The sequence below is a fragment of the Dipodomys spectabilis genome, unplaced genomic scaffold, assembly GCF_019054845.1.
Source record: "Dipodomys spectabilis isolate Male_0828 unplaced genomic scaffold, ASM1905484v1 ptg000036l, whole genome shotgun sequence".
In the NCBI taxonomy this organism is placed as follows: Eukaryota; Metazoa; Chordata; class Mammalia; order Rodentia; family Heteromyidae; genus Dipodomys; species Dipodomys spectabilis.
In genome coordinates, this window is record NW_024870713.1 from 1,757,650 (window position 1) to 1,771,601 (window position 13,952).

Below are 13,952 nucleotides of genomic sequence, written 5' to 3' on the forward strand. Positions count from 1 at the left end.
CTCTTGAATACTAAGAATTCCCTTTAGTATGTTTTATTTTGACTGACAAAAGTTCTATGTAAATTTATGAGGTGCAGTGTGAGATTTTATGAGGCAATAATTAACTCAGGGTGATTATATAACCATTACTGTCATTAATAATTTCTTTAAGGTGAGTACATTCATAAGCTTTTCTTTAAACTGTTTTGAGAAACAAAATTCATTATTTTGTATTCACTCTACTGTGCTATAGACCATCAGAACTTCTTCCTCTCTGATTTATTTCTCTTATCATCTGTCTGTGACATTTTACTCATTGATCAACCTCTCCCTTCCACTTCTTTAGTCTTATAAGTCTCTAATAACCACCATTCTATTCTTGACTTCTATGAGATCAAGTGTTATTATTACAAATAGGGCATGACACTATATTGGAAATGAACTATACAACTTGGGGAGATGAGAGTGGAAAGGAGGGAAATTGAAAGAAACCGAGGGAGAGGGTAACAGTGATTGACAAAAAATAGACTCATTACTTATGTAACTGTATATCACCTTTACCAAAAAAGATTAAGAAAAAGAAATAGGACATGATAATTATCCTTGGTGGTACTGGAGACCATGTGAAACGAATGAATGGGGAGCTTTGAAGAAACAAAGAAGTCTAAATGACAATTGAGTGAGCGGGACCTTAATTGTGAAAATTAAGCAAGCTATTCAGTAGTGTTATATGCATTTTCCTATGTATACATTATATTAAAAACAAGTGCTCAGAGAATTTCTTTTATAAAAAGGCAATTAAATATTAAGACAGAACTGAAAATAGAATAAATGTGATAAGTGCTTATTTATTTTCTCATACAATCACCATCCTACTATCTTATTATTTTTTAATTTGTTTTGTTGTTTATGTGGTGCTGAGGAATTGAATCCAGGGCCTCATTCATACTAAACAAGCACTCTACCACTAAGCCACACTCCCAGCCCTTATCTTACCATCTTTAAGCATTCTTTTGGCCTCATTTGTTGGTCTAACCATAGATTCATGGTTGTAGTCATCCAGAAAAATTTGTATGTGGTAGATGAAACACAAGATCTATGCATTAAAATTAACATACCATACTAGAGCTATGTTGGAGAGTTTTTTTTTGAATGAGAATCTAATCTTTTTACCTCAAATGTCTTCATTGAGGGAATAGACACATAGCTTTAGAAAATGAGTGATATAGGAGACACACAACCAAATCTCATTTAGTGAAAAGCATTGCATCTTATAGTTGCCTGATTTACCCAACTGATAATTGTATGTCCCAGAAGGTAGAAGACTTAATGATTTTGTTTGACATTCTAACACATCTGGGAAGAACTGTTTTGAGAAGACAAAACCCATGTTCTCATTACTTAGAACATGGGGATCTTACTCACCATTATTTGGGATGGAGAAAAAGAGCTTCATCATACAAGTTATTGAATTTACCATGGTTCTCAGAAACTGTGAAGCAACTCTGCCAAATTCTATATTAATTTTTCTTGTATAATTTGCGCAAGGATTTGGGAAATAAGTCAAGAATATGAGCTAAATATTTGTAGTTGGATAGGAAGCAAATAGCTATCATTCTGAAATATGTTCATAGGCAGGTTCTCTGTAATTTGTTTTCCTACTTTGATCTATTTCAGTTTTGATAAAGCCACACCATATATTATCTTTTCGCTAGAAAGAACTAAATGAATGGTTAACCAGTACTGAAATGAAAGCTGATTAGAATCTCATAGTTTCACATGTTAACTCCTTAGATGATTTCATTTAAATAAGATTCTCATAGTAATTAACAACAAAATTCTACAGAGCCTCCAAGTAATCAATTCTAATGGTGAAGTTTCAGATGTCTTGGTAGAATAGGAATAGAAGACCTCTACATACTCTTATAATCTGAGTACATAATTAGAAACCTACTTTGCTCATGAGCAAACTATCACATACCTGCAAATACTTGCACAACCCATTGGCAATATGTATATATGTAAATATATTCTAATATATTACATATCATCTACATATATACATATTGCAAGGACAGTATAGTTGAGGAGATCATAACTGGGCTTCCCTCTATAAGTATGAAGTCTCTATACATAAAGATAATGAATTGTCCTAGTTGCCCTAGGTTTGACAATATTATGGAATAATAGTTTTGAATTTAGAGAGTGAACATGAAGTGATTGATATGTGAAAGTGTAAAAGAGGAAGTAGATTTTATGAAGAGGTAACAAAGTGAGATGATATGAATCATAAATAAGACAAGTATTTAAATTTAAATTTGCCATTTCATCTATACCCCAATATCAATTTCTTAAACCTTAGGCACTAAGTGTAAAGACTAAGAACTTTCAGTTGAAAGGAAATAAATTGGATATTCCCAGTGAAAATAAATTCTACAAAAACTTTATAATGGCACTTTTTATTTCTTATCCTACCTATGTATCTTATACCTTTGTTAACTAATCTCATAGTATGAAAGTATTATTTGCTTCTCTTACATGTTAGACCGTACCTGTGTTTAAGTTGTAACCCATAATTGACATGGTTAAATCTTGCATTTAATTTATATTCTCTGTCCATCAGTTGATCAGGAGTGTAGGAAAGAATTTTTGGACTGTTCTGTTATAACAGGTAGAGAGTGTTGCATCCATGGGATTTCCACTAACCCAGACCCAGTCTGTATCCATGTACTTCATCTCATGCTGAGGAAAACCTACAAGAGAGAAATGCCTGATCAGCAAGCTTGTTTGTTTTTCCTGATCATTCTGACCTAACTTTCCCAGAATATTTTTTTAATTGTCAGATGGGACCATTCTCTTTGCATCACTTTCTCTTCTCTCATTGTGTGATAAGGCCCAGTTTCCTGAAATCCTTTCAATTTACTTTTTGTTTGTCATAGGCCCATTTCTATTGTAATGTGTATCTATCTGTACTAATTCTCTTAAGTTACCAAAATTGCAAAAAATAGTTAATACAGATTATTGTTTTGGGAGTTACAGATAGTACAGGTTCATGACTCTGCTATGCAGAATCTATAATATATAATGATGGAGAAATAGCTTAATCTAAAGTCTGAGATAAAAACAAAATATAAAATGGGAAATTCACACTAGTACTTTCAAATACTTACAAATGGATAATTAAGTGTGAAAAGTTTTTTTTTTTTTTTGGGGGGGGGGGGGAGAATCTGGTCGTGGGGCCTGAACTCTGGGCCTGGGCGCTGTCCCTCAGCTCTTTAGCTCAAGGCTAGTGCTCTACCACTTGAGCCACAGCACCACTTCCAGCTTTTTTCCTTTTGCTTATGTGGTGCCGAGGAATCAAACCCAGGGCCTCATGCATGCAAGGCAAGTGCTCTACCACTGAGCCACCTTCCCAGCCCCAAGTGTGAAAAGTTTTAAATGCTTTAAAAATACAGTATATGATTAAGAATTGATTTGCTCTACAGTTTTTAGTTATTAAAATGATACTTGAGCTGGGCACTGGTGGCTTTTGCCTGTAATAATCCTAGCTACTTAGGAGGCTGAGATCTGAGGATTGTGGTTCAAAGCCAGACTGGGCATGAAAGACTCTTATCTCCAATTAACCACCTAAAACTGGAAGTAGCGCTGTGGCTTAAAGTGATAGAGTGCTAGCCTTGAGTGAAAGAGCTCAAAGACAGTGCCCAGGCCCTAAATTTAAGTTCCATGACCAACAAAAAATAAAAAAATGATGCTTCATGAAAATAATCCAACTTTTTAATCAAAATACAAGCACTGTTTTATGAGATTCTAATCACAGAATACTGTATCTTATATCAGTATTTTTACAGAGTCTTCAAAATGGCTGATTGAATATCACTCACACAGAAAATTTGAGGTATTGAAAATCTTCCATGTGGAAACTGAACTGGGTATGTTGTGGGTGGGGATTGGTGGGAAAAACTAGGAGAGATCAACAGAAAGGGAGATATGGTTCAAAAAGAATTGCACTCATCACTTATTACCTAATCCATGTAACCGTCCTATATATCAACTCTACAATAACAATAAAAATTAAAACAAGAAAATCTATGTCTCTTGCTCAACATCCTGAATCAAAACCAAAAATTGAGTTTGAATTTCTCATGATCCTTCCATGTTTTTTTTTTTTTTTTTGGTCAGTAAACAACATACATTGTAGAAAGAAAACAGTCTTCTCTTTGTGATCTTAATTTTCTGTCAGTGAGAGCACATAGAATTCTGCTATATTTCTATCCACTTACTAAATAGGTCAATAGTGCAATTTTGCTCATGTTTGTGCTTATTGTTCTCTGCTTCAATATTATTTCAATACAAACACTTGGTATTTTCTGTAAAATTACTTTCAGCTTGAAATACCATATTTTTCTAGTGTTATGATATCTAGGTATTTCTAAGTTACTTAGCTGCAGTTTGATGCTTTTTCTCATGATTCTAATGCTAAAGTATGATGCAGGATCCTATTGTTTTAGTTTTCTGTGTTCATTCATACATATATAATTCTAAATTCATACATATACTATTCTAAATTTGACTAAGATTTCCTTGTTGAGCTAGCAGTCACAATCCAAATACTACTATTTTTTTTTTTTTGGGTCCGGTTGTGGGGCCTGAACTCTGGGCCTCGGTGCTGTCCCTCAGCTCATCAGCTCAAGGCTAGCGCTCTACCACTTGAGCCACAGTGCCACTTCCGGCTTTTTTCTTTTTGCTTATGTGGTGCTGAGGAATCGAACCCAGGGCCTCAAGCATTCAAGGCAAGCACTCTACCACTGAGCCACCTTTCCAGCCCCCCAAATACTACTATTCAAACAACAATGAATGTTTAGATCCTGCCAGGTGTTGGTGGCCCATGCCTGTAATCCTAGCTACTCAGGAGGCTGAGATCTAAGGATCCCAATATAAAACCAACCTAGGCAGGAAAGTTCATGAGAAAAGCCAGAAGTGGAGCTGTCTCTCAAATGGTAGAACACTATCCTTGAGCACAAGAGCTCAGTGACAGCACCCAGGCCATGAGTTCAAGGACCAAGACCGACGCGCGCACATACACACACACACACACACACACACACACACACACACACACACACACAGTCTAGATCCCATGGCCCATACTCTCCAGTCATGAAGCTTACATCCAAGAACAGAATCAGTGTATAATGCCAAACCTGCTCAGCAACACGACTGATCTCCCCAGCCACATCAGCTCCAGAATTCCCAGTGCCAATCACAACCACTCTCTTCCCCACAAAGTTATCTGGGTGTTTGTACTCCCAACTGTGAGGTATTTGCCTCTGAATTTCTTGCCCCCTGTAAGGAAAGAGTCAAAGCCTTTAAATTATAACCAGTAGGTATGATAGACTGTTCAGAAAAAAATCTGAACATGAAATTATGTTATTTAAATCTTTCTTGTGGGACAATTGTTGCCAATATTACAAGAAAAAAATTCAATAGTAATGACCAGCTAAGACCAAAATCAAATAATAATCACAGTCTATTTTTAAATATCTGATTTTAAATTTGTTCAGTATGATAACTCATGCCAGTATAAATTGTCTTTTTCTTTTTCTTTTTTTCCTTTTCCTTTTGTTGGTCATGGGGCTCGAACTTAGGGCCTTGCTGCTGTCTCTGAGCTCTTTTGCTCAAGACTAGTGCTGTACTACTTTTGAGCCACAGCATCACTTCTGGTTTTCTGGTGGTTAATTGGAGATAAAGAGTCTCACAGACTTTCCTGTCCTGGCTGGCTTTTAATAGAGATCCTCAGAACCATACCCTGCCCACTGTGACTTCTATTGTCAGATATTGTCATATATTTCCTGAATATTCTAGAAAGTTACCATACCCTTCTTACCTTCCCCTGTCTACATACACACCTTGGCCCAATGTCTATGATAGTGTAAACACTGATATTCTTAGGCTCCAAAAATTTATCTTACATATTCATCAATTAGGTACCTGCAAAGTCCTGTAAGGGCAAATGCTCTTCAGTGTAATGGCCACTGCAGATCATGATTCCATCAAAGATATAGGCTTTCTTCTTTCCATCAACTTCTACCACAACATCCCACTGGTCAAAGGATGAAAAATCAGGATGCTTCCTTACACTGTACACCTTTGTATGAGAAACAAGAAAGAAAAGTAGCCTTAACTCTAGAGCATTGTTTTTAGTCTTTATTTTTTCTTGTTTGAAAATTCTGTGCTTTGACAAATTAAGCACATGGTAATTTTTGTACCAATAGCTCCTGATTCTTCAGGATTTTTATGTATACCTTACTAAAATATTACTTCACAAGGACTAAGGTTCTTTGAAGAAAGTGTACTGATATTTTCTTAAACCTACATTCTGTGTTACATACAATTAATTGAAAGTTAGATTTCAAGAACAAACCATGATACAATACTTTTATGGTAGGTATAAATAAGACAGAAATAAGTTTTAATAATCATGAAAACACAGAAGTCATGGTATTTCTTTTGGAATTGTGGAAAATTGAAATCCTATCTCAGTTTGTTATGGCTATATAGACTGCCTTTACCAATACACAGATAATAAGTAGAATTTTCACTCCTTACCTGGTACTGGATATGTTCCATAAGAGAAAAAATATATACATATACATAAATACATACATATATTATATACATACATATATGTACATTTGTATGAATATATGTAATATATAAAATACATCACATACTTGTAACTATGGGACTGTTTGGGGATAAAAAGAGGGAAGGGAGAGAGAAAAAGAGGACAGAGAATGGTGAACACTGAAAACTAGTTCAGTAAGGGGACTAGTGAAAGAGCAATATAGGATTTAATCTGATTAAAATACTATATATTCACATGTGAAATGCCATGACGAAGTCCCCATATACAATTAACAAACATTAAAAAAATAGTGGATAGTGAAAGAGGTTTTAGTGGGGGTGAGTACCTGCAGGTAGGAGGATTGTAAAAGGGGAAGGTGAATGAGGGCAAATACAGTCAAAGCAATTTATTTGCTTGTATGAAAATGGAACAGCCCTTTGAAATTGCTTTAAGAGGGGAAGAAAGGGAAGGGGAAGAAAGAAGAGGATGAGTTGATTAGGGTGCATTGTACAAGTACTAAATGATGGGGGGCAGTCTGGGCAAAAAAATTACATGGTTTGTGAGGGAAAACCATGAAAAAATGAGCTATATTAAAATATTAAAGGATAATAACTGACAAAAATTAGATAAATGTATAGCATGTGTGAGACAAAAGTGGTCACTTTTGAGACAGCATGTTTTACTTTTTTTTGTCGGGAGCTTGGGCCTGGGCGCTGTCCTTGAGCTCTTCAGCTCAAGATGAGTGCTCTATCACTTGAACCACAGTGCCATTTCCAGTTTTCTGGTGGTTAATTGGAGATAAGATTCTCATGGATATTCCTGCCCCAGGTTGGCTTTGAACCGCATTCCTCAGATCTCAGTCTCCTGAAGAGCTAGGATTACAGGCATGAGCTACCAGTTCCTGGTTCATATTTTAAAATTTTAAGACATTTTAAAGGCTACCCATGTTCTTCAATCTATTTGGGATACTATTCATGATATAAAGTCACTTAATAAATTTATATATGACTACTTTTGTGGGCACATATCCCATTTCAGGTAGGAGCATTTTCCAGAAGGTAATCAATGTCACCAAGCAACGTAATGGATGATCCTCTATTATGGGGGGAAATTCAGGAGATAGAGTCTTTTGACCAAGTTTACTAGAAAACAAGTAGCTGTGCAACTTTCTGAGTTTCCATCTTCTCATATGCAAAAATTTCCCTGGTTTTCCAATTATTCCTTGTAGAGGTGTGAAGGAAATAAAAGGCAGATGACTATTCTTGTCAAATTGATTGGATTGAGAATCACCTAAACACACATAAATGTATTTCCAGAGAGGACTTGTATGGGGGGGTAGATTTGCCCTGAATATGGGTGGTACTATCTCCATAGAACAGAAGTCTGGATGGAAAACAAGCAAAGGGAGGAAGTCTTCTAGCACAGATGTTTTTCCTTTCTCATCCTGGACACTAAAATGTAAACTGATTGGTCCACCACATTCTCCCTACCACAGTAGAGGAAAGGAATTGTTTCCTCAGTTACTTTGTCACAGTGTTGCTAAAGCTACCAGAAAATGGGGTCTTGTGAAAGTTCTTGGAAAATTTCAAGTGTATTTAAATGCAAGGTATTACTGTGTTGCAAAGAACATTTAAGATAAAATAAAGCTTATCAGAGTTCTGTTTGCTACTTCAAAGGAAACATCTCCCTTATGAATAGAGAACATCATAATTCAAGAGAATACTTATAAAATTACCTCATATCTCCACAGACATCCAATGTCATTGCTCTTTTCAAAACACATAGGCTCAAGTCCCTCCTTCCAGCATCTATCTAATCAGTTGACCCCAGAACCAACATTTTTTTACTCCCATGGTCTCTTGAATAAAGAAGAGATTTTTAAAAATAGTTTTGTTTAAGAGGGAACATCAATGTTTATTTCCTTGTCAGTATCTCCTTTTCTTTTAGCATCTGCATCATTTGTTTTGTTTTTGCAGTTGTGGGGCTTGAAATTGGGGCCTGGGTGCTGCCCCTGAGCTTTTTTGCTCAAGGCTTAAGCTCTACCACTTTGAGCCACAGCACCACTTCTTCATCTTTTGTTTTGATAGAGACTTGCTTGCTTTCCTTATAGCTTACATCATCTTAAACTGGAATGCACACACTCACATACAGTCAAGCCTGTGATATCATGTGACATGGTATGTACCACATATTCAAGCAACTACAGATTGAAAACATTACCAAAAATGAATCTACTGGACATATGAAATTTCCTTCATATGATTATTCAGCAATACAGTATAACAACTATTTTCATAACATGTAAGATATATTAGGTGTTATAAGTAATGTAGATATTACATAAAGCATATCAGAAGATATATGTATGTAAAGGACATGTTTTATGTAAACAATTTAAGCTGCTGAAGATATTGGTGTCTGCAGGTCATCATTAAACACATTCCTCACAGATAACAAGGAATGAGTTATATATGTGTGTGCATATGTTATACACATATGCATATACATATGTTACACATTTACACACATACATATGTGTATATTTATAACATATAGATGTTGAATGTGTGTCTCTGTCTCTCTTTCTTCCTGCTAGATATTCAGTCATTTTGTTAGAATCATTGAGGAGTCATACCATTTAATCCACACAAAGTAACTTCTGATTTAAATTCTTTCGAAATAGGCATGTCTCAGATTTTATATTGTACTAACATTTGATTAAAGTATCTTTTTTTTCTTTATTGAGATATGTACATTTTTTTAATTGTGAGAATACCATACAGAGGAGTTACAATTACATGGGCAAGATAACAAGTACATTTCTTATCAAGCATTGTTGCCTCTTATATAATGAAAATGACTATAAGATGGCCTGCTTATTCAGAGTTGCCAGAAGTGTGCATATGAACATTACATCCGGTTTTTCTTCAATGTAAAAACAGGAGGTAATCTCTGAGACACTACTTGATTTCTATCTTATTAGCTCAGGTTCAATTATGCTTTACCACCATTGTAGAAGTGGAGAAAGAACAGAAACACTGAACTATAATCTGCCTTGACTCTTTGTTTGGTAAACATATGAAATCTTTTAGGGCTCTTAGTTTTAGTAGAAGCCAATAATTATACAACTTTCTGAGTTTCAGCCTTCTCATATGCAACAATTACAACTCGTTTCCCAATTATTCCATTGTAAGGTATTAGGGAAATAAAAGTTTGATGGCTAATATTGCTTGTCAAGCAATTGATTGGACTGAGAATCATAGAGGAGATTCAGAAAGAGCTCACTGCTTTATTACATCAGAGCTCAGATCTTTACCTGGATTTCAAGAATAATGGTCAATCTGACTTGTCCCCATGTAACCATGTATGCATGTCAGCCATGTAACCTTCTCATTTCAGTATCTTTTGTTTGATTTTTTTGTACCTTTATTGCCATCCTGTTCCCCCTTCCATTTTAGTATTCTCAGCATTTGTTTTAATAGCAATTCTCTTTCTTTGTTAGGTCTTTGAATATCTTAAATTGGAAGACACACTCAGTTTATCATGTCAGATGAATGTGACTTTCCACTCCCCCCCATATATTCACAATTGCACCTATTCATCAAGACTCAGTTCTGTTAAATGAAAGAAATATTGATGATTTTATTTTACTACCTCTTTGAGTTTTTATTGGCATATATTAATTGTACAAAATAATGAGTTTCACCGTGACATATTTATACATGCATATAACATACTTTGCACAAACTTAACCCGCTGTTCTCTCTTATCTTTTGTCTTTCCCCCAACCCAGTTCCTACACAAACAAGTTACTCTCCTGCTTCCCCCAATTCGGATTCCATGAACCAGAGAAACTTGTGTCTTTTTTTTTTTTTTTTCTGATGTAGAATCTGGCTTATTTCACTTAACATGATAATCTCCAGTTCCGTCTGTTTTTATTTTTGCAAATGACATGATTTCTTTCTTCTTTATGATTATAATAATCCTCTGCTGTGTATACCTATGATAGTTATTTATTCATTTGTTCATTGGCAGGCACTTAGGCTGATTCCATAACTTAGCTATTGTGAAGTCTTGATCATTTTCATGTTAATCATTCTTCTCTTCTATACCTATAATTGTCAACATACAGTTTAAAACATCACTGTAATTTTCTACTGTTTTAGTACTTTGTGTTATTTTAGATGCTTCCAATTTCTCCTTCAACCAGAGGGTGAAATTATGATGGGGACATCACCACTCTCAGTGACCCTTTGTCATATGTCAAAGGACAGCAGAGGGATTCAGTGACAGATAAATATGTGTAGCTTTTTAAGGTCAAGCCTTGTTTATCTTAATCTCCTCCTTTACTCCTAAACATTTAAGGGACATTTGGAGCATTGCTAATTGTTGTTTACTCTGATTTACAGCTCATGTGGGAAGACGAATGCTCGTCTACTATGGAGCATGAAGCAATTCTGGGACTCTGCCCCTCTCACTAAAAATCTTTCTTATGGTTTTTAAGGGTCTGAAATGTACTAAGTTCATCTATTCATCTCAAATGATGAAATCTCTGAAGAATTCATTTTGGGGGGAAGTTTCCAAAAGTTGGATTTGAAGATGAAGATGTAGAATTCTATTCAGATTGTAAACCCCAAAATTCCCCAAGCCAGTTTGAATGGAAAACCTTTACTTTGGGAAATAAAGCTAGCACTCCATTTTAATGCTTGCTCTGCAGTGCCCATTCCTCATTTAGTTAGAACCAGTAAGGGAGGAATATATTTACATTGCTAGACCCTTTCTGTCCACAACAGTTATATATACTTGCTTCTCTTTCTATTTATGTTTATGGATTTATGTTTATTTCTGAATGGAGTTCACAATTCATTTAATATTTGAGTAAAAGGGACTTACGTTGTCTTAAATTAGATATACAAAAGTCTGGAGGAAGATGATGGAGGAGAAGCTGGAGGCTAAACAAGCTCTCACATAGAAAGCAGTTTTAGTGTTCCAGTGAAAAGTCCTAGGCTTGAGAGTTGCACCAAGTGTGCCATCATAGTATAGAGAGTTTGGCCAGAGAGTAAAAATCCAGGCAGCTTAGTTAAGGAGCCAGATCTGAGCACTTGTCGGTGTTTGCTGCCTTGGCAGCAGCAGCTGCTACCATGGCCACCATATCAACAGAGAGAGCCCGGGACAAAGGCACTAGATGTGGTGTGTGAGCAGATTCTACTTACCTCCAGCAAGCACTGACAAAGAGCAGAAATCTTCATCCTGCTGATCACAGACAGTTGAAGACCATGGATGGCCAGGAAACCAAGGTTTTGGCATGAGTACCCCAAGACGTCCTCACTCCTTCTCAGGGAGCAATGGTGGGAAGGTAGCCTCTCCACCACCACCAGAGAAGAACTCCACCTTTGATACTGACAAAGATCTGGCTAGAACAGCTAGCATGCAACTCAGGCCTTGGAAGAAGACAATAGGAGCCATTCAACAGGTCATAGGAACCTGACCTGTCTGGCTCAGCTCCAACCAGGGGAAAGTTACCCTTCCCAGGCAGAGATAACTCTGCCCCCAGAGGAGTAACTTTCTTCACGGGGTAAACAGAGCTAGGCTGCCCCTCCCCACTGCAGCCTAGGCAGCAGACTCAGCAGTAGGAGTGGTAAAAGAAAAACAATTGAAACTCAGCAAACATAAATCCTGATAATTGCTCCAGGCTGGGCTCTTTGAGTGTCTCAGGAGCTAGACCATCAGGTAAAAGCTACTGATTGATGATAGGCTTCAATCCTACCCACAACCTAGCCTCATCACAGCAACTCCAAGCCAGAGAAAACAGCCATCTCCCTCTTTTGTGATACTCAAAATAGATCTCCCTCCCACTGAACTAGCCTGGGAGGAGGATCCTAAAGTCCTGGGTAAGACAGAGCTTCTCTCTGTGTGCTCAAACAAACTGACTTAAGAATCCAATCAAGCCACAGTGAAACCAAACACCACAAGCAAACCAGAGACTCCACCAAGAAACTGGTTATGGACACAGGGGAGATACAAGATACCCTCCCCCCCCAAAAAAATCAAAGAACTCTTTTTTTCTACCTTTCTTTTAAACAAACAAACAAACCTGTTTTCTATTTTTTCATAATTTTTATTTTAGGTGTGTGTGCTTTTAAAACTCTTTTTACTCTTTTTCCTTTTAGTCTTTTTTTTCTGACTTAAATGCAATTCTATTCATCCCCAGATATATACCTGTCATCTATTATTAGACCTTATCCTTCATTGTGTGCATACTTAATTCATAAATTGATTACTCAATCCACAGCCTCTTAGGCTTTACTCCTTCAATAGTAATGTTATTTCTTTATACTTATATATTTTTAAGTGTTTCATTTTTAAATTTTTTATTTTTTCATTTTTCCTTTTTATATCTCTCTTCCTGTCCTTCTATCCTTTTCTTCTATCAGTATTATTTCTTTATACTTATATGAGTTTTGAATGTTTTATTTTTTTAAGTTAAATCTTTATTTTTTCATTTTTTCTTGTTTCTTTATCTCTGTCCTCCTTTCATTCTATCCATTTCTTCTCTGAAATTAAAGCTTGGTTAAATTCCCTCTTTCCTTTTACCTCTCCACATTCCTCTAATATTTTTTTCTCCCCACAATTCTCCTTAAGCCTATTAATTTCTGGTCTGCTGAGTCCCTCCTTGACATTCTTAGTCCATTAATCCATAGCTGTTTGATGTTGAATTAGATTGTATCTGTTGAACTAGATTGTATCTGTACTCATTTTGACTGTGTCAATCTATCTGTGTGCAACTACAGGGTACTGGTTGATGCATGCCTTAAAATAGTGTTCTAGCATGAAATTGGTTTTTCTTTCATACCAAATGGGCAGAACAAGCCCAAGAAAAATGGCAGGTCCAGGTATATCAACTCCCACTCATGATACTCAGGTGACAGATCAGTTAATGAATAATCCAGAGAAGAGTTCCCAAAATACTCTAGAAATACTACTGGTAAACATGCTGAATGAAAAGATTGAAAGCCTGCAAAGGACTCTGTGTGAGCTTGATAGGGAGTGAGATGAGGCTAACCAAAGATTAATACAGGAATTTTGTGAGTGTGAGGAAGATAATCAAAGATTAATACAAGAATTGTGTGAGCTGCTGAGAATAGACAAAGATTAATACAGGAATTGCATGAGCACGAGGAAGCTAATTAAAGATTAATATAGGAATTGTGTGAGCAGGATAAGAATAGACAAAGATCAACGGAGGCATTCATACAATGCACAAACAGTTGAAGGAATCCAGGGAGGAAAGGGAATGATGAATGGAGCCCATCAGAAGGAAAAGGAGCCCAATAAAACTATAACCAAT